This window comes from Enhydra lutris, unplaced genomic scaffold, assembly GCF_002288905.1.
Source record: "Enhydra lutris kenyoni isolate GAN:26980312 unplaced genomic scaffold, ASM228890v2 scaffoldscaffold21, whole genome shotgun sequence".
Classification (NCBI taxonomy): domain Eukaryota; kingdom Metazoa; phylum Chordata; class Mammalia; order Carnivora; family Mustelidae; genus Enhydra; species Enhydra lutris.
The window spans coordinates 5,777,872-5,800,220 of record NW_019154105.1 but is presented as its reverse complement, the minus strand read 5'-3'; the positions used below and the strand labels follow the sequence as shown (position 1 = coordinate 5,800,220).

General features: G+C 43.5%; 1 pseudogene; it reads right to left on the bottom strand.

Annotated features, from left to right (window-relative positions):
- Nucleotides 1-21,347: 21,347 nt before the first annotated feature.
- LOC111149201 lies at nt 21,348-21,790 on the bottom strand (annotated as a pseudogene).
- Nucleotides 21,791-22,349: the final 559 nt, after the last annotated feature.

The following is a 22,349-nucleotide window of genomic DNA, read 5'->3' as shown; positions in this document are numbered from 1 at the left end:
GACTTACATTCACATGAACAATGCACAGCAAAGAACATCATTTTTAAAGGTTATGATGGTATTTTCTTCCAAGAAATCTTTCTGGAACTCCTTTACTTTCCTATCTCAGTGCTACATGCTTCCATAAAGCTGTATTTTTCTTATCCTAGCAGTTGATGCCTTGCTTGTCTGTCTCTGTGCGCTCCCCTTGCCTGTCGGACTGGAGAAGGCAGAGGCTGTCTGTCTTCCTTATTCATCCCTGAATCCCCAGCCCGGTCTCTGGCTCAAAGGCCTTCTCCTGCAGCTGTTCTTTACTGACCTTACTGCTCACTTTATACGTTTCAGGAACCTTGTAAGAACTATTTAACTTTCGCCACAGCCTATTAGACAAGTACGGCTATTGGTCCCATTTTACAAGGAGAGAAACGAAAAGATTAGAGAAATATCTGGATGACATAGATCTGATGAGTGGGGCTGAAATTCAAACCAATCTGTCTGGGAAACTCTTACGTTCTTTCTTAAGCCACAATGCTAAAGTCATATCCAGATGTCGATGGTGCTAATTGAACAGTTACTGAATGAATGAAATAAAGTTCTTATAAAGAAAGCCCTACTCATTACACCAGTAAGATAAGCCACAGTATTCTCTTCGATTTTTAAGTGCTTTTACCCATATAAGGAAAACGCAGCTAAGAGAGTTAAAATACCTCGTGGTAATATAAAAATTCAAGACAGTACAGTGTACAGAAAATGAGGTCTCATCAAAAGCTGGGGATTTAAATTTTCCCCAGAAACTTCTTTGTGCTCAGGCATGCGGGCCCTTCCCGATGCCTAGTTCCTTTTCATGCTTAAGTTATAGTTCAGACTTTATCATTACCTTGGGTTCCAAGGCCCACAGTCATTTGATGTTCAAGGGGGTAGAACCTTGTATTAATTAAGGACTGTTTTGTTAGAGGTTTGCTTGCCCTTTGCCTGTCTTACTGTTATCCAACACAACCATCATTTCCCACTTACTCATTTATGTTCTGGGATTTTTTCCAGTAATTATTTCATGTGCCTGTGGTTTATCCTTTCATCCAAACTCTAAAACTTCTCTTGAGAAGAGACCGTGTGTTACGCTTCCTTTTCATCACTCGCGGTGCCAAGTCTAATGCTGGGTAAAGCCTGTGTCAACATTTTTCTACATGTATCCCACCGGATGGTGTCTTTGCCGTTCCTGACTGCAGTGATTCAGAGTTCGGAAACATGAACTTCCACACGTGCAAGATGGATTCACCCTCTCCGAAGGTAGGATTTCACGACGGTACTGAGGCAGGCAGGGGGCCATCGCCCACGGCTACACAATTGTGCACCTTCCTCCTGAGTAAGACGTAGTGATTAGAAACACTCTCCCTCTCACCAGACAGTCCGGGTTTGAACCCAGTTTGGCCTCTCAGTATGTGACCTGACTGGCTGTTATCTAAAGTGTTTGTGCCTCAGTTTCCCTATCTATGTAAAGGGTCAATAACATGACCTACTTGTATTGGACACAGAAATGTGTTGCCTAGATGCCCCAGCTGTTGGGAGTGCTTTTGGCACAAAACCTTCAGCTAAAAACCCCTCTGGGGCAACACACCCCGAGAGCAGCCCCACCCAAGGTCATGTCTTGCCCAGGAGGGCCCATATCTATGACAGATTAAGGTGAGAGGAGGTGAAAGTTTCGGTCACTTTGGTCCAACACAGGACAACCTGATGGATCACTTCGGTCTCGGAGCTCCCCGTGGCTTGGCTGACGCTGCCGTTGGGCCTGCACGAAGGCTCACTTTCTTGCACCCAAACTTGCTTCTTTCCCTTCTCTGCCATGGATGCGGGTCCTGAGGGTGCTTCCTGATGAACACCCTGTACCCTAAAGTTTGTCTCAGAGTCTGCTTCACGGACATCACCACCAGCCAACACTGCCTTGTGGGGTTGCCGCGTATATTGAATGACATCATGATACATGATGAAGAATTTGAAACAGCGCCTGATACACACCCAGTAACTATTAGCTATGGTAATTATTACCCCACTTTTGCCCTACCTTCTTCCTTCCCTAAAGTAAGACCCAATAATTTATTCAACTAGTATTAAGCTACTATGATATACTGACTTCGGTTCAAGGGCTGAGGATGCAAAACCGAATCAAAAAGTTAAAAATAGAGCTACCCCATGACCTGGCAATTACACCAAGTATTTACCCAAAGGAACAAGCAGTGATCTGAGGGGCACCTGAACCCCAGTGTTTAAAGCAGCAATGTCCAATAGCTGAACTATGGAAAGAGCCCAGGTGACCATCAACAGATGAATGAACAAAGAAGATACGGTACACACACGTGCACACACACACACACACACCCCACACACATGTGTAATGGAATATTACTCAGCCATCAAAAAGAGTGCAATCTTGCCATTTGCCACAAAGTAGATGGAACTGGAGGGTATTATGATGAGTGAACTAAGTCAGTCAGAGAAAGACAATTATTATATGATAGAAGAAATTATATGATAGAAGAATCAAAACAGGATCATACAGGAAGGGGAAAAATAAAACAAGATGAAATCAGACATGGCGACAAACCATAGGAGACTCCTAACTATAGGAAACAAACAGAGTTGTGGAAAGGGAGGTGGGTAGGGGGATGGGGAATGGGGTAGCCGGGGGATGGACGTCAAGGAGGGCACGTGATGTAATGAGCTGAGCCCTGGGAGTTGTACGTAGCTGATGAATCACTGAGCTCTACCTCTGAAACTAAAACAAATGAATCAAAACGAAACGAAAACCGGGTCTTACACTGAGAAACTCATACTCTGAATGCAAGGCAGCCATGCCAGTTACTATGCAATATAGGAAGGACAATGACAGAAATGTGTTCAAGGCTCAGTGTAGCCTCCTAGCCTTGCCTCTGAATGGATTCTCTAATCTTCTGGGTGGAACTAAAGACCATTTGGTGGGATTTCTGTCATTCCAAGGAGGCTCTGATGGTGCAGCCTCTTTCCTGTGCCCCTCACATCCCTGCTTCCCTCTAGGGCATTCTGTCATTCCCATTTTTAGAAAATCTTTCCTTTAGCTAAAGATTTTTCCATCTGACTAAACGCAAATGTCTTGAACAGGGTTTACACCTTAATGAGATTCAGAAATGATGGTTTGAGTACCTGTTCCTTGAGAGTCTGGTGTTGAATGAGAGCATGCGTTCCTTTGGGTACCTGAGGCAGCAGAGGTTGAGACGAAGCCAGAAGAGCAGTGGGTTTGTTCGTGGGTGGCGCCTTGTGAACCAGAATGTGGGAGGAGGGCGGGCTGGCAGCGAGAGCCTGGGGCTGTGATGCGGGCCTGACAGAGACTCGCCCAGCCTGGGACTTTGGAGCACACCTTGCTCATGAGAACAGCCCCACGTTGTGTGGAAATGGCCAGGCTGAGCACTCCCCATGCTCAGTCACTGACCACAGTCTGTTCCCAAAGAACATGCCTTCAGCGTGAATGCTCGGGTGGCCCTGAAGGGGCAGCCACTGGAGGCTGTCTTTGGGTGGCCTCGAGGCAGCAGAATGGCAGGTTCTTTCTGGAAGGAGATCCACATGGTGCATCTCCAAGGTGCGACAGCACGTAATTTCTCCAAACCTATTTTTTAATCTGGAAAGGGGAGAACCTGAGAATTGCAAAAATTCTTGACAAGACAACTCCATCCGAACCCCTGCACAAAGAGACTTGAGCAGATTTTCACAGGCAGCTTGAGGCCATTCCCCAGGACTACCCAGCCCCCATGGCTGACAGGAGAGTTTCCTGTCTGTTCTAGCCAGCCGCTCACCTCCCTTTCCTACAGCACTCACTAAAAAGGGCTGACAATTGCAAATCCTTTTTCTAGCCTTTTGATATGTGCAGTATCCTTGTAACTCGGGAGTGTCTTTCTCAACGATCTGAAAGCCATTCCTCTGTGAGGTAATCATGAGGTAGGGGAGGGCCGCTGTCTCCCAGCCTCTGTGGGAGGATAGTCCTAACTTCCGTAACTGCTGGAGCGTGGACAGAGCTGGCCACAGCACATTTGCACTCACCAGCTCTGTGATTTTTCATTGAGCCTCTGCCCAGCTCCTTCTCTTCCTAGTGTCTCTTTTTATCACTTGAATTAATGTCTAGTTTTTTCTTATTAACTTATTTTATTTACATTCAGTTAGTGAACAGACAGTGTATCCTCACTTTCCGAGGTAGAGCTCAGTGACTCATCAGCTGCATACAACACCCGGGGCTCATCCCATCACATGCCCTCCTTCATGCCCATCACCCCGTTACCCCACCGCCTCCCCACCCCCCTCCAGCAACCCTCAGTTTGTTTCCTATTAGTCTTGCTTGTCTTTGACAATACTAAGATCGGCCTTTCCTACCTCACGGTGCTGTGAGGACTGGGCAAGTTAACGGAGAAAATAAAAAAGTATTTTGCAAACTGCAAAGTTCTTTACAGATACAGGTGGTTGTCAGTGTGAAGGAATTGCGTGTATTTTCCTGAGAGACAGTTTTAAAAAAAATACATCAAAATATTTTTACTGTTAATATATCTCCTTTCTAAAAATGTAAACGGTATAGAAAAAGTGATAATACCTACAAGGCCACCCCTTGCAGATACCATCAACCAAATATTTATCATTTGATTCTTTTTAGGCAAGCATAAACATATAAACTTTTTAAAAAAATATGTAAGTGGGATTCTACTCTATATACTCTTCTATAACCTACTTTTCTCGTGTCACGACGTGTTAGGCCATATCAGTGTTAACTGATATGGATCTCCTTCCTTATTTTTGACAGCGGCGAGTGTCTCATTGTGCGCTCATGTGACTAAGATCCTCTTCTAACGGATATTTTGTTTCTAATTGTTCAATATTTTTAATAAAACAGCAATAAACATTCTCATCCATACATTTCTGTATACCCATATAATCATTTCTTTAGGAGACATGAAAAATTTTTTTCAAGTTTATTTTTTCAGTGATCTCCACACCGTGTGCTGCTTGAACTCACAATCCCACTGTCCACTTCCGACGGAGCCAGCCAGGCGCCCCTCTTTAGAATACATTTCTAGAAGTGAAATTCCTGGGTGTTTTCTAAGGGAATGTACATTTAAACTTTATGTATTGTGGGCTTGTTCTCCTGAAAGTTTGTATGGATTTATCTCCCATCCATGAGTGTGTCAAGGAGTTTCCCTACTTCTGTACCCTGGGGATTCTGATGGAGATGGGGGTGGGGAGGTCAGAAAGTGTGCCTGGGATCGTTAGATTCCTAAAGGGCTCACGGGGTGTGGTCCCCGTAGAAGGCGTGGAGGAGAGGAGGTAAGCATTGATCCCGAAAGCTGGGTTTAGAAAATAACTTGCTGTCTGCTTTCCAAATGGTTCTTTTGGCTCCAGGCCCCAGCTTGCCTGCTGTTGGGCAGCACACATGCCAAACCCCCAGAAGGCCAGGACGCCTTTTCCTAGGATGTAGCAGGCCAACACTCTAGGGCTCTCCTTGGGCCTGGGCAGGCGAAAGAAAGCCTCTCTGCCCAGCATTGCGGAAAGCCATGCCTGCAGCCGTACCTGCCTGTCTCAAGCTCTTGTCCCATCTTGTACATTAATGAGGCACGCGGTTGATGTGTCCCACAAAGGAAAGTTGATCAAAGGTGAGACAGGGTGCCAACTCTCAGAGGTGGTGCTGTGCCTGAACTTGGGGCCTGCCCCCAGGGGCACACGTTTACCCTGGTTGCTCCAGGGAAGACTTTCATGCTATTTTTGCGCGGAGTGCCTGGGCAGAAGAAGGAGGGGAGGATGACAGGGAGCCACGGTTTACCTGCTTCCATACTTCTGGTAGACCAGCGGCCAGAGTTCTTCCCTTTCTTCCTCTCTCTCTCTCTCTTTTTTTTCTTATTCATTTTTTCTTGAGTTGAAAAGATTTGAGAGCATAACTTTTATGGAAAAAAACTGAAAATACAGATCAAAAGGTCATCCATTATTCATTCTAATGCCATGAATGTCTTCGTGATATCCATTATCTGCCAGCGGCTGTCTCAGGCGTTAGCATTCTTCACATAGATCTGGAAGCCCCTATTCACTTGCATCTCACACTAAGCAGCTTTGGGGCACAATGGCACAGCTGCTCAACAGCTGGGGCCTGGACTTAGGGCAGGAATCTTCTTTGAGGTTCAGTGACAAAGCTTCTGTATCCGGTTTCCAGGGCTCTGAGATTTCAGGGACAGCTAGGGCTCCTCAAGCAAGAAGTGAGATGGTCCTACAGGATATGCTTCTCCTCTGTCCGGGGAGCAGAGAGAACTTGGTTTGCTTACCTGTGGCCAGTCCCAGCATGTCTCAGGAATACTTTCCCTTCCTTTTTCGATGCTACTGGAAGAATGTGAAAAAAGATGGCACAGAGGCATGTAGACCCAATTATCTGTTTCCTCAAATCTTTAGTACCCACTACAAAATCAACAAGGTTGTGCACTCTTGAAGGGCAAATAACTAACCAAACCCAAAGCCACAGAATCATGCTCAGGAGGTATTTGTAGGTTTATCAAGTTGCAGAAACTGGAAAAGGCCCCAAAATGCTAAAGAAGGAAACTGGCTAGACATTAGGGCCATGCTCGTGGTAACAGTACTTTTATGGGGTCACCGGGATGTGGGAAACAAAGGCCGAAGAAAAATTATTAAATTTCCTTACTACCTACAGCCCACTGACAAGTCCTTGAAACAGGCAGAGCGACATTCCTCTGAGGACTCAACTGCCTCAGTGTTGAAACTTTGTTAAGGGCAAAAGGCAATCCTAGCCTGACCTCCACCCCTCCCCAGGATCCTGTAACTCTAACATATACAACTTCCTTTATCTCAACCTCTCAAGATGTGTTGGCAATCACCCCCCAAGCACATGACCCACTGATATGCATCTGAAGGGTCTCATGACTAGAGTTTTATTAGACGGTAATAAATGACCTTTTCCCAACAACGGCTAGCCCTCTCAAGGTCCTGGAAACCTTGCTCCCAAAATTCCTTAGAGACTTATGCTGTCCTTAACCCCTTTCCAGCTTGAAAGTACATAATGGACCACTCCTTGTGACCTCATCGCAACTCCTTCTGCCCAAGGGTCCTGCCCCAGGTTTGCACCAAAGATGTCTCAAGAATTCTTTCCTAGCCATCGGCTCCGAACCCTAACATCTTTCCTACATCAGCCGGAGGTCAAGGTCAGAATACCAGCTCCGTAGGCCCTGAGCTAGAGTCTAACACATGGAGTGCAACAGCCTCTTAGTGGAAGGAAATGCGAGTACCAGCTAATTAGTTTATATTCGAAGATTTCCCTTCCTTGGATCTAGAATGTTAATGCCTGCCATCAAACACATGCCCTTCCTGCCAGCAGACTACCCAGGAAACTGAAGCGTGGACTGAGAACAATGGGTTTGGTTCTGTGCAACATCCCGTGCAGCCCTTGATAAAATTTGCAGAACAGCTTTCTGCAGTTAATGTGATGGGACTTCGTTGTTTTGTTGTGTATAAAATTCTCCTCAGTCTTCCATCGCCATGGCTACGCGGAGAGTTAATATCACCCATTACATTTTGATCTGATTATATTACAGAAGACTGTAAGTCCCCTACAGGAACTTTATATCTTTCCTTGAAGTCCTGAGGGCCCCATGCAATCATTTCAAAACCTACTCTGCTCTCCCAGACGTGCTTTAGTATGAAGCCCTGGGAATTCAGTAGCATTATTTTTCCAGGAGACTTTCTAGTGTATTTGTAGAATTATAATTTTAAAGATAGTTTGGAATTTCTATATGCATCAAGTTCTTCTTTTTTTTAAGTACCAAATATAGAGGATACAAAGATAGACACACGTATTGGTTTTCTTCCTCTACTGATCACAAAGGGAAAAAAAAAACAAAACCAAAAGTTTCAGGGATAGGAAACACGCAGGACTGAGAGGAATGCAAAGAATCCTGGGATGGGGAAGCAAGAGAGAAGGAGAGAAAACTGCAGAAGGCAAAGATGAAAGAAAGGGGCGTGCAGGGTGGATGAAAATATGGACAAAGCAGAATTAGCCGTGGCAGCCAGTGTGGCTGGGCAAACTCAGCGTGGAAAGCTGTTGGAAAGAGCCCGACTGAGAGTGAGGAATCTGGGGTGTTAGTCCTGTATCTGTCAAGCTGTCTGACCTAAGCAAGTTACTCTACTGCTTTGGAGCTAGTTTTCCACTTTCTATAGTGAAGAAATTGGGCAAGGTGACTTTCTGAGGTCTACTGTAGCTTTGTCATTCTCATTCCAAAGCTTAGGAAGAAAATGCGAAAGCAACTTAAAACTCTTGTCTTCTGGGAGAGCGTTTCCCAAATCCTAGACCAGAAGACTGTCATTATTTCTAGTTATAATCTTCTTAGAGATTATATCCAGTCTTTGATCCAGTCAAGTCTGCCTTGAGCTTTGTTAATTTTTACTTAGAAGGACAGAACTGATAAATGATTATGTAAATAATTATGGTGGGAAAATGGAATGATAAACATTAACGAGTGGAAATGAACACATTTAGAACAAACACAGTCTGAAACCAAGACAGGGGGAAGTGCTTTAACACAGACATCCTTGGGAACACGCTGCCAATGTGCCTGTGCAGAAATAGTCACCGTTTGGGCAGCTGCGTCATGTTTCAAGCCCTGGTGAGAGAGAAGCCATCTCAGGCAGGCAGCTATCAGCAAAGGCCATCTACGGGCGGCACCAGACAATGACAAGAAGCACAGATTGGCAGCAAATAAGCCACATCCACATTTAACATCCAGTGTATGTAGGGAGGCTTATCACTCTGAAAATCCCTGAAGTTGTGTCTCATAGAGGATGGGAAAGTATTTAGGTTGCGGAAAAGCTCTCATGAGTGATTCACGCTTCCTTTGGCTTACATCTCACCTCTTCTGGCCTTTTTTCTAGTTTTATTTCACTTAAAAACAGCTTCTGTGAGATTCTTGGGAGAATGCCCGTGTCTTCCTCTGTGTTGTATGCCCAGCACCTGCCTGAGGACCTATCACATCGCACCTGCTTAATAAATGAAGGTTGAGGGAACAAACAAACAAACGAAGCCACTTGAGGGTTCCTCAGAGGAAATTACGCTCTAGAACGGAAGCATTTTATTTTTTTTATTTTTATTTTTTTAAAGATTTTATTTATTTGACAGACAGAGATCACAATTAGGCAGAGAGGCAGGCAGAGAGAGAGAAGGAGGAAGCAGGATCCCTGCTGAGCAGAGAGCCCGATGCGGGGCTTGATCCCAGGACTCCGGGATCATGACCTGAGCCAAAGGCAGAGGCTTTAACCCACTGAGCCACCCAGGCGCCCCTAGAACGGAAGCATTTAAAGGGCTGCAACTGAACTGTGTAAGACGTGAGAGGGAGTGGCAGTGGGACTTCTTCAGAACCCAGAGAACTGAAATTGTAGAGTCAGCACACGATGGAAGAGTGTTTTGGAGGTTTGGAAGGTTTTGGAGAATTATCCTGAAAGCAATAACAAAATAAACAAAGAATTGAACAAAAAACAAAATAGAATGTCTTCCAGGTCCCAAGGTGGGGAAAACAGGGCTTGGCTCTATGGCATTCCATGTTGGAATCAACATTGTTAAGAAAGCAAAAGCCAACAGAACAGGGTTGATTTGAATGGAACCCGAAAAACAGGAGTCAGAGAATTAGAGATCAACTCTGTTCCCCAGTGTGGTCTGGGAGTCTGGATGTCCACACGCAAGAGAGGTGTGCCTACATTACGAATAGCCTCATGGTGAAAATGGATTAGTCAGAGGAGGCTGGTCTATTCTCATCTTATATTCTCTTAGCACAAATATTTGATTTCCATGGAGATTTCCTTATAGGGACCGGTTCTGCTGATGTATCTCTTTGCTCTCAGCTCAACTCCTGTAGGGAGCAGATGCTGAGAGAGAGTTAGGAGTACAGAGATGTATTCGGGGGTGATGACCATGAACGATAAAGGGAGAGGAAACAGGACTGGGCAGGGGAAGTCTTCAGGCCACAGTGCTAATCTGACACCTGTGAAAAGAAATGGGGAAGGAAGCAGAATTGTGCAGGGAGAGCCTCAGACCATGATGTTGGATCTGAACAAGTCTCGACCAGCTCAACAGGGTGCTCTGGAGCAAAGTTGAGAGAAGTCTTGCGTTGGGTAGACACGCCCAGACCCTAGTACTCCCAGTTTGTGCAGTACTGGCTGGGGCTACCCAGGAACAGCATAGCCTTGGCTTGAACATGAAGCATATCCTTAGGGTACCACAGCTAGAAGCTGTCAGCCAGCTGCCCTCTCAAAGCCAAGCAGTGAGCTCTGTTGAGGGGAGGCCTGTGCAGCGCACCTCTCCAGCTGGTACACTATCCAAGTTCGTTTCCAAATCTTGTATTCGGTGCTGACTCTCACCACTGAATAGCGGTTGGACAGTTAGATCTTTGCTTTCTCAGCCTCCCTGACGATTAGAATGATCATGAGACCTGATTCTTGCCCATGGGGCTGCTGGCAAGCTAACTGGGGTAAAAGACAAACAAAGCCTTTTGAGAAGAGATCATTTTCCCTCTCTTCCAACCAGCTATTAGTTTTCTGATTTTGAATACAGTGTTGATGTCTGGGGTGGCAGCCCTCTTGTAACCATGAGGCCATAAGCAAATATGCTAAATGGTATAATACCTTGGTGATGTTGATGAGACTGATCAATCTTGTTGAATAAACAATAAATAATGTTCTTATGATTTCATTGTTTTTTGTTTGTTTTTTTGCCGTTATTTGCAAGTGATACCCTCATTCCCCAGTTCTTGTAATATAGCGTATATGATGTTCCTATATCATATATATTTTAAATTCTAAGCTGGCATTATGCCTTACATATCAATTTCTTTTTACTTTGGTTAGAGCGAATCAGTCCTTGTGAAATAAATATTCACTGAGTACACTGAGAAAATTAGTTTCGAGGCCTGAAAAGCTAAAGACTAACCCTCAAAAAGAGTGACAATGTATATTCACTCAGGTCTTCCCTTAGTTTGAGTTTCCCAATCTTAGCAAAGAGAAATGCTTTTATTAAAACCCTAGGATAAAGGAAGTCTATATGTTCTAGTCAGCAAGAAATTTTAAAGCATAAAAAGCTAGAAATCTGTAACCTGTTGGGTTGGTTTTTCTGTAGTAAAGAAACGAAGCAGAAAAGACCTGTGAGAAGATCCGTGACCTCAGTTGAGGGGACACAGTTCACTTAAAAGAGGGAGTCAGGACCTCATAATCCTTTGTCCCTTTGCTCTCTGCAAGGGCTCCCTGTTTGCCACACCAGAAGCCAGAAAGCAGGAGAGCCCGGTCATACAGCCCATCAAGCCTGCTTTCAGGGTAGAAAGCACAACTGAGAAGCATGGACACTGGATCTGAAAGACAAAGGGAAGGCATCCAGGTCCTTCCTCTGTCCCTGGGCAGAGAAGGTGCTCAACATCTTTAGGACTAAAGAAAAGGAAGGGAGAGAAGGAAACCAAGGCTGGATCATCTGCAGAGGAGGATTAGTTGTTCTTCAAAAACAGAGTTTCTGAAAACACAAATGGATAAAAACTTTGGGCTTTCAAGTAAGACCCAGATTCAGCCGGCTCTCCAGGGAGGCTCTGAGGAGGTTGTTTGCAAATGTACCTTTGGCTTGTATCAAAGGAAGAAGAGTTCTCATTTAACGAGTTATTTCATCCATGAAATAAGGTAATGAAAATGCATATGGAAAAGAATATTCAAGTGTTGAAAAAAAAAAAAAGGGAAAGTGGAGCCAAGTGGGAAGGAGAAGTTGAAGATTGGGGGGAGGGCAGAGGGCACTTACTGAAGGAAACAAAGTTTTCCAGAAATTCTCAGCTTATGACTCATTGCCCAGAATTTTGTCGCATGGGCGGTAGGCACCTCTAGCTGTGAGGGAGTTGGAGAAGTCAGTGTTTCTACCTGGCAAACTGATGCTCTGAACTAAGTCAGTTTTCTGGTAGAAGACACAAAGGGGAGTAAATATTGAGCAGGTAACTAGTAGGGTCTACCATCTTATAGAAAACTAAAACTCACAGATGTGAAGGTATTTGTCCCAAAATTCAAAGATGGAGCTGGGATTGAAATTCTGCTTTTTGACTCCAAAGCAAATGATTTTGTCCACTGGGCTATGGAGTTGTAATGGAAGGTTGATGCTTCTTCTTACCTTAACATACAGCATGAAAAAAATGCTACTTACTAGGTACCAGAATCTAATAAGTATGTAATAAGTATCTATTTAAGGGCTGATATTTATTCTGTAAGCAATAGAAGCTTTGAACATTTTAAGGAGATGAATCAATCTCATCCAGAGTCAGGAACATTGGATATTTGTCCCAGGTTTGCCACTGACTTATGATGTAGATAAGTCACTTACTTTTCTAGGCAACATTTTCTTACTGTCTATGAAATGAAAGTAACAATGCCATCTCAAAACTCAGATGATATGAAATATAACAGTGATGTTAAATGTCTACTCTCCATGAATAGAGTGTTTTAAAGATTTATTTATTTATTTTAGAGAGAGGGGGAATGTGAGTGATGGGAAGGGAAGAGTGAGGAGATAGAAACTCAAGCAGACTTCACGCTGACATGGGGCTCAATCTCACTTCCCTCAGATTGCAACCTGAGCCGAAATCAAGAGTTGGACTCTTAATCGACTGGTTCCACCCTGGATAGAGTGTTTTAAGGAAAACTAAGACATGTCAAATCAGCATTTTTGACCATAATATTCATTAAGAACATTCCAGATAAAGACGAGATACTACCCTTAATGGATGAAGTAGCAGTGGGACTAAATACGATCAAAACCCAAGCGATTGGAGAACTGCTGCTAGGAACGTGCACCACAGAGAATAACAATGCTCCCTCTTCCTTTTCTTCCTTCCCTCCCTCCCTTCCTTCCTTCCTTCCTTCCTTCCTTCCTTTCTTTTTGAAAAACTTTCTGCCTTTTTTGAGCTCCTGGATCTGAAACAGGTCTGTGGTGGAGAGATGAGGTTCTGCAGAGGTCACTGTAGGGAACCTCTTCCAACATACGGTGTCTTGAGGAAGCTCTGTGGGATTTGAAAACTGCCCCAGGTTGTCTCATTTCAAAGAGCACATGTGAAAAAGACCACTGCAGCAGCTACTGTGATATGCAAGACAGTGGGAATTAGGGCTAAACATCAAGAGAGACTCTTGATAACAGATCCATAGTATTTTAGAGCTGATGGCAACCTAGCATCAATAAACACCTTGATTTGTAGGTTTTCATTTAAAAGGGTATAAATGCTCCCTTTGAAAATGCTGAAAATGAGTAAATGTCCTCACAGTTGTTGCGATGATCTATAAATAGAGACAGGCAGAGTTGGGGCTCTGAATTCTCAGTCTGCACTTTGGGAAAGTTGTCTCATCTTTCCAATGTATTTCCATGTCAGTAAAATGGGATAGTAATAGAAGCTCTCCTGGGTCACTTTGATTAGACAAGATAATCCATGTAAAGCTCTTGGCACATGGTATGTCCTCCATAAATTCTAGCCCTTAATCAGTATGTATCTGTAAATGATAAGAAGTACATAGCCATGGTTCTTAGGTCTTCTCACTTGCCCTTAGAGCCAGAATGGAAGGAAACAGATTGACAGAGGAAATGTCCAAAAGTTAGAACCAGACAGCCCAGGTTTTTTAATTTAAAAAAATTTTTTAATTTTTTAAATTTGTTATTATTTATTATTTTATTTTTATTATATTGTTTTTCATATTATATTATATTATTATATATGTTATCTATGTTACATATTATATGTAATTATATTTATTATATTGTAGTAAGATAATATAAGATCTATTCTTTTAACAGATTTTAAAAAGATTTTATTTATTTGTCAGAGAAAGAGAGAACAAGCAGGAGGGGAACAGTAGACAGAAGGAGAAGCAGGCTCCCTGCTGAGAAAGGAGCCTAATGTGGGCCTTAATCCCAGGACCCAGGGATCAAGACCTGACCTGAAGGCAGACGCTTAACTGACTGAGCCACCCAGGCGCCCCTCTTAACAGATTTTTTAAGTATACGATAGGATTTTAACTATAGGCATAACGTTATGTGTCAGGTCTCTAGAACTTACTCATCTTGCATTACTTAAGCTCTAAACCCATTGATTAGGAACTCCTGATTTTCCCCTCGTCCTTCTGACCAACCGCCAACCAACCACCACCATTTTGCTCTCTGCCTCTGTAAGTTTGAACATTTAAGATACCTTACATAACTGGAACCATACAGTACCTGTCCCGTGGTGGCTGGCGTATTTCACTTAGCATAATGTCTTCCAGGTTCACCCATGTTGTCGCATGTTGCAGGATTTCTTTCTTTTCAAAAGTTTAATGGCTTTCTATCGTATGTATATACCCCATTTTCTTTATCCCTTCATTCGCTGGTGAACAAAGCAGGAAAAATGTCTAATGGACAAAAGACCGTCTCTTCAACAAATGGTGTTGGGAAAACGGGACAGCCACATGAAGAAGAATGAAAATGGACCATTTCCTTATATCATGCACAAAAAAAGACTCAAAATGGATGAAAGATCTAAATGTAAGACAGGAATCCATCAAAATCCCTACGGTGAATACAGGCAGCGACCTCTTCAACCCCAGACAGCTCAGGTTTTGAGTCCTGCTCTGTCTCCTCTAACGCCATGGTCTTCACTCAGTCTTGGGACCCTGGGCCCATCTCTGACTGAGAAATGTGTCTTTCCTCTTGGGCCTTTCTTTGCTTTGGCACCCTAGTACTAATACTGATATAAATAAACCCAATTCCTTCGTTAGCTTCCACAAACAATCCATTCACAGGGAGCATATAATGATGTTTAAAAAATCCTGACTCTGGATTCATAATGACCACAGAAAGACACTTTGCTGAACAGAGTGCCCACACTCTCACTTGGAAAACCTCCATTCGATTGATCTCTCCTCTTCCCTCCCAGTCCTCAGTCATTGTCTCCCTCTTCAACTTGCCCCAAGAGTGCATTCAGCCCCATTTTCCTTCCCCTTTTCTTCTTTATTATCTGGAGAAAGGTGCTTCTTCTGCAACAGGTGCAAAACTATAGCTCTCTTCTTTGTAACAACTGGCTTATCAATGGCTGGCTTATTTCTCTCTCCTTAGAAGCAATTCTTTTATCAGCTACAAGGAAGATAAATTTTTCTCTGATTATTGTTATTATTGAACTTCTTAACCTTTAGAATTCCATCAATGAGTCTATTCTTGGAAAGACACTGTATTGGATATTTTCCATTTGCTTTTCCAAATCTCTCCCCACTCTGCTCTATGTGTGGGGAAGTTGACCCATGTAGATGGCATCAAGGGCCTCCTTGCCCTGTGGCTTTTGGTGGTTTGGCTAGTGAGAGGCAATAGCAGGGGATTGGAGTTTGGAAAGAGAGAGACTTTAGGGCATTTACTCTCTCAGCTACCATCGTGCCAGGTCACTGTGTGTTGGATACATCCTCTACAGAAGACTACTACAGAGCTTATCCCTTATCCATTGATCCTTCCCTGCGGTGACTCTTCTGGCTTCTGGGAGGTACTTTCTCTCCTTGTAATTTCAGGCCTAGAGAGGGTCCCAGCTCCTGCTGTAGCTGGCCCCAGGGATGCTTCATTTTTTCTTATGGTTTTCCTTCACCTTGTCCTACACCGTTATTAATGGCGAGCTTATTAAACTCCTCTCAATCATATTATCTGAGTTTGCTATTTATTTCTAGATTCAGCATCCTGGACATTTATCTACAGTTTCATTCCTTCATTCCCTCAAAAATCATGGCCAGGAACTATTCTAGGGGCTGGGTCATAAAAGTGAGTAGGAAGACATATTTCCCATGAGCTCAATTTTGATGAAGGAAAGAGACAAGTGAGCAGATGGTAACAATGGAGTTGTAATGAGAAGTGTATTAGCTTCTTTTTTTCTTTCTTTGAGAGAATATGAGGGAGGTTCTTAACTTACTTTGGGGAGTCTGATAGAGAAATGCTTTCTGAAAAACACAAAGCTTGTGTCGATCCTTGAAGGACGTGTGGGAATTAGCCGGATGGATGGGGAGGATGAAAAAGGGAGGATGTACTAGAGGATGGAACAGTATGGGGAAAATGCTAGAAGGAGGACTGGTCAAAGGGGACAGAGTAGAGGCAGCACTTGAGTGATGGAAGACTGGATCAGTCAGTAAATGACCTCTCTTCACACTCTTAACGATGGAGAACAAAGTGAGGGTTGATGGAGGGAGGTCGGTGAGGGGATGGCATGGATGGGTGAAGGGTATTGAGGAGGGCACTTTTTGTGGTGGGCCCTGAGTGTTGTATGTAAGTGATGAATCACTGAATTCTACTCCAGTAGAATGTATTGTGCTATAGGTTAAGTCAATATAATTTTTTAAAAAATGACCTCTCTCTCTCCTTCCTCTCTCCCTTCTCTCTTTGTTTGTTTGTTTGTTTGTTTTTTACTAAGCAAGAATTTTGTCTTTATCCTGAACATGATGGGGAGCCAGAGAAGGGTTTGTTCTAGAAAGACCTCTCTGGATGTAGTGTGGAGAATGGTCTAGAGGGTGGTACCTTGAAGGTCGTGAAAACAGCAGGAAGAGTAGAGAAAAGGAATAGGTGAGAAATAAGGGCCTTAGCTATAGTCGTGGCAGGATGGATGCTCAGGTAAGAGGACTCAAGAGAAAGTCTACGTGGGTGGGCTTTTTACTACACTGGCAGTGGCTTTCTCATTTCACACAGGGGACATAGAAATATAGGCATGACGAGGACTGGAAAGTTCTAAGCCTGTTCATTATATTCTAAATTAGATTTGCACATTCTGAAAGTTCAATATCATATGAACGCTGTGAAAGATCAAATAATACTATGATGTATCTGTATCTATAACACCATCAGCCTCAACCAAGTAATGAGTTATAGAGCAACAAATCCAAGCTTCCAAAGGGCAGACCACCAACACAGAGAGTTCTTCTGTGCTGGTAGGGACGGTGGCCACCTTCCAACACCCGTTCCCTGGCTGCCTTTGTTCTTCAAAGAACAGGCACAGGATCCAAGCAGTCATCAGAATGCAGTGAGAGCGGCAATTAGTTCTGGTGAACCACCTACTGGAATCAGTCCAGCTGAGAATGAGTTAGGAAAACTGAAACTGGGATTGTTCTTTGCACAAACCCTGTTTCCACCTTCACCAGTTCAGACTTTGGCAGAGAGAAAGAAGACAGAAAAGAAGGAGGTTGAGTAGGGTCTGGATTCTGTAGCAGTTCACCTTGGTTCAAAAGTAACAGAATTGAAATGAAGCTGTTGAAATAAAAGTTGGAGTGCTTTTCCTGCACCTAGTCTCTCTGTGTCTGTCCCTAAGGATGGCTCCTGTGATGGAAAGAACATTTTCGTCTTTATTCTCTTGTGGGCATGAGGGATGTCGCATTGGAAAAAGGGATCATAGGGCCATGACAAGTTGTTACTGGCTTTGCCCTTCAAATACGCTCTCTTGACAACTTCAGCTGTGTAACTTAGTGCTGAAGAGCAGGGCCTTGTTAAGTCGAACGGTTGGGGTTTAAACCCTGGCTCGGACTCTTGCTAGCTGTGTAACTTGGGGAAGTTGCTTAATCCTTCTGAACCTGAATTTTCTCATTCATAAACGACAATGTCAATATTTAGCTCAAGGGGGTCAAGGGTGAATTAAATGAGTCAGAGTAGAGATTACCTGGCCCAGAGCAAGAACTCAAGGGGTGGTAACTTCTACCATTCGAACAGTAAATGGGAGATGAAGTTGCCAAATTAAGAGCCCAAGCCGGGCCTTCATTTTGTGGTTGCCCTCTGCTTAGGCTGGGAAGCAGTGGAAGCCTTGAAGAACGTTGCCTCAGGCTTGGGCAGGCTTTCACCTTGAAGAAGGATGATTCAGTGTGGAATGCTGGCGGGCTCCTCCACAGTGAGGATTCTCATGGGTCTAGTTTTGAACTGGACTATCTGGTATTTGAGTTTTCTGTCCAGGAAATCAACTGAGAAAACACTGAGATAAGCGTGTGGTGAGAGAGCTTCTCTAATTTGGTAAGCTGTACTTTTACAATGTTTACATGACTTAGAAAAATGTTCTCACTGACTGCTGGGCCTCCCCCTAAGAGACAATTGTCTCTTAGCCATGAACTTGGTATCAGTCCCAGTTCATACCTGCACTATTTTTATACCTTTGCAGTGCCACAGGAGAACCGACCATTTCTCTCTTTGGAAGGTACCTCTTGGACTTCTCAGCATGCCATGTCCTCTTTTTCTTCCTTCCTTTCTGATAACAGAGAGGCAATACAGTGTGTTGCCTGAAAGCAGGGATTCTAGAGCCCGGCCGCTGGGGTTTGAATCAAGCTCCATCACTTACAGGCTATGTTGCCTGGGGCCAATTATTCATCCTCTGAGGGCTCAGATTCCCCATGTGGAACAGAAAGATGCATAATAGGATTGTTGTGAGCATAAAATGAATCAGTATGTACTGGAGGTAGAACAGATCTGGGTAAGGTAAGTGCTGTATGTGTATCATGAACTGCCCGAGATGTTTTTCGTACATATTATTAATCAACCCTCACAATAATCTTATGAGTAAGCACGATTTATTCCCATTTCACAGGTGAGCAGCTGAAGCTTACAGAGGTTAACTAGTGTGAGAGCACAATGCTAGTAAACAGAGAAGTAAATCTAGTAGAGAATTAAACCCAGGTTTGTCTGCCTACTTTCTAAGTCCATGTTCTTTTATTTATTTATTTATTTATTTATTTATTTATTTATGAGAGAGCGCGCGAGCGTGCACGAGAGTGCGCACACAATCAGGGAAAGCAGCAGGCAGAGGGAGAAGCAGACTCCCTCCTGACCAGGGAGCCCGATGTGGGACTTGATCCCAGGACCCCAGGATCAAGACCCAAGCCAAAGGCAGATGCCCAGCTGACTGAGTCACTCAGGTGTCCCCAAGGGTCTGGGGGACATGTTTCCAACTACTAATTACCCTGTCTCCCAGAGTAGGTGCTATGCTTTGTTTTTGGATTTCAGTGTTGTTTTTAAATTTTTATTTTTTATTTATTTATTTGAGAGAGAGATAGCTAGAGAGAGCACAAACAGGGGGGAGGGGAAGAGGGAAAGGGAGAAGCAAACTCTGCACTGAGCATGGACCCCCCACACAGGGCTTGATCCCATGATCCTGGGATCATAACCTGAGCTGAAGGCAGACATTGAACTGACTGAACCACCCAGGTGCCCCTAGTGTTGTGTTCTTTCTTTTTTAAATTCACTTAGCCAGCATATAGTACATCATTAGTTTTTGATGTGGTGTTCAGTGATTCAGTAATTGTGTATAACACCCAAAGCTCATCACATTATGTGTCCTCCTTAATGCCCATCACCTAATTACCCCATCCTCCCACCACCTCCCCTTTCACAACCCTCAGTTTATTTCCTGGAATTAAGTCTGTCATCGTTTGTCTCCCTCTCTGATTTCTTCCTGTTCGTTTTCCCTCCCTTCCCCTATGATCCTCTGCACTATTTCTTATATTCCGTGTATGAGTGAAATCATATGATAATTGCCCTTCTCTGATGTGTTGTTTTGTAAAAACACATTCTTCTCCAGCATATTTGGCAATCTTGATGTGACCAGGCTACCTGAGAAGAGAATCTCTCTCCTGACTACGGATACACGAACGCTCAGAATGAAAATGGATGACTGGAATTAGCAAATTCTCAGAAAGCACTGGCAGCAATCACAGGAATAAATAAGTCAATTTGTTTCTAGTTATTCACTGACTTACTGCCTTAGACTTGGATATATCCCAGCTCGATTCCAGCTGGCCTGTTAGCCTCTAGCCTTATCCCATCCTTCGAACAGCTTTGGGATTCATCTAAATTTTCAAACTTTTGCTCTAAATCCCCTAAACATGGAAAAGTGCTTCTAGCAAGTCTAGGGGAGGCATAGTTTAAAGCAGTCTGCTATCTATAAGAATAAGATTTCTTTGAAGACTTGTATTTTATCTTAAAAATCCATGTGGATTTTGCTTATCTCCTTTTCTTATCTTTTCTTTCAAATAAATGTTTCATTTATGAATAATTTTAGATTCACAGAAAAGTCGCACGGACAGTTAAAGAAACTTCCTGATTCCCTTACCCAGTTTCCCCTCATGTTCACATCTTATATAGTCATGGTGCATTTGCCAAAACTAATAGATCAACATTTATACATTGTATGCACCAAACTCCAAACTTTATTTGGATTTCCCCAATTTTTCCACTAATATACTTTTCTCTTCCTGGGTCCTACCCAGGGTACCATGTTGTATTTAGTTGTCCTATCTCCTTAGTCTCTTCCGGTCTGTGAAGTTTTTCAGTCTTTCCTTATTTTTCATGGCCTTGATTAAACTGTTGTGAGGGTACGTGTCAGTTTTGAGGGCTGTCCCTTAATTTGGTTTTGTCTGATGTTTTTCTCATGATTATATTGGGGTTATGGGTTTTGAGGAAGAATGCCGTGGGACATAGTGCTCTTCTCTTTATATTGAAGGGTATTTAACAGCAACGTGGCTTATCAGTGAGGATGTTAACCTGGATCACTTGGTTAAGTTAAGCCAAACACTGCCAGGTGTCTTCACTATAAAATTATTTTCTTAAGTTTTTTTTTAAATTACACTTAGTTAACATAGAGTGTGATATTAGTTTCAGGTGTATGTAAAATGATTATTTTTTCCTTTCCCTACTCTGTTCTTAGGAACCTGAGTCACTAAGCTCAGCCCACACTCACAGGGAGGGGAATTAAACTCCACTTCCTGTATTGGGGAATATGGACATATATTATTTCAAATTATTCTGTAGGAAAGATTTATCTCCTCTCCTCTATTTATTAATTAAATCATTTATTTACACCAGTTTGGCTCATTAGTGTCTAAACATACTACTTCCTACTTCCAAATCTGAATGGAATTAACTTTTCAGAAACATGTATCCTGAGGATTCTGAGAAACACAGACAAAACCCATGCCCTACTAGTCACTTCTTTGCTTCCTCTGAATCATAGGCTTTAATGATAGTTGTGAATGAAAGAATAAATGAATGACACAGGTGAGCATGATCATTAGCGCTGTCTCAGGGTTAGGATGTTTGACTCCAACACCAGTGTGTGACCAAAGAGCTACTCATATTTTCTTCCTTTCTTTCCTTTTCTTTCTTTCTTCTTTCTTTCTTTCTTTCTTTCTTTCTTTCTTTCTTTCTTTCTTTCCTTCTTTCTTTCTTTCTTTCTCCTTTCTTTCTTGTTTCTTCTTCTTCATCCCCTTTCCCCTCCCCTTCCCCTTCCACCTCCCCCGCCCCTTCTTCTTCTCCTCCTTCTCCTTCTTCTCCCTCTTCTTCAACAAAGAATCACCTTTATTGAACACCTGGGGTCAGTTTCTCTATTTGTCCTTCCTGGGATCTTGGCTGGTGTGAGGAATAGAATTGTTGTCTGGCACAGAGTGGAGGAGATCTTATTGATGTCGTAGAGGCCAACCATGGAGAAGGTGAGGCAGAGGGCAATGCATACTTGGTGGGTGAGGCCAGATGCAAGGAGGGCCAACAGGAGACAGGGAAGAATCTCGGGGAAGATCTTTGCTTGGAATCCTTTGCCAAAGACAACATTCTCAAGATTCCTGGTGGCGTGAGAGAGAAGACTAAAAGGCTGGAGCCCAGCAGGCACCCCTTGATGGTGAGCCACTGCATGCACGCCAGCTGGAGGTGATACACGTGCATCCCGAGGAAGAGCAGCAGGGACAGGAGCGGGGAGAGCGCCAGCAGGCTGCTCGTACCCACAGCCATCACGCCCTGCCCTTGGGGGCCATCATGCCCTGCCCTTGGGCCCTATCGTTGAATTGGGCCAAGAAAGAGGGGAGCCCAACTGGAGCAGTTGTGCGTGTATGTTACCCCTTCCTATTTCTCCTTTTGATATTCTTTAAGACACAGTCATCATGTTTTATTCATTTTTAAAGACTTATTTATTTTTGAGAGAGAGAGAGAGAGAGAGAGAGAGAGAACATGCACACACGGGGGTGGGGCGTAGGGGATAGGGACAAAGGGAGTGAAAAACTCAACCAGGCTTCACACTGAGCTTGGAGCTCGATGGGGACTCACTCTCACAACCCCTAGCTCATGACCTGAGCTTGAAACCAAGAGTGGACCCCTAACCACTGTGCCACCTCTAAAATTCTTTTATATTAAGACTAAGTGCTAGAGGAGGAGCTGATTGAGCCATTTTTCAAAGGTGACTCTAAACTACTCCTTTACAAGGTCTTCAATCCCTCAGCAGGCTTTGCAATGCAGTAAAAAACAAAAACGGAAACAAAGAGGCAGGGTAGTGCCTCTTTAAAATAGGAAACCT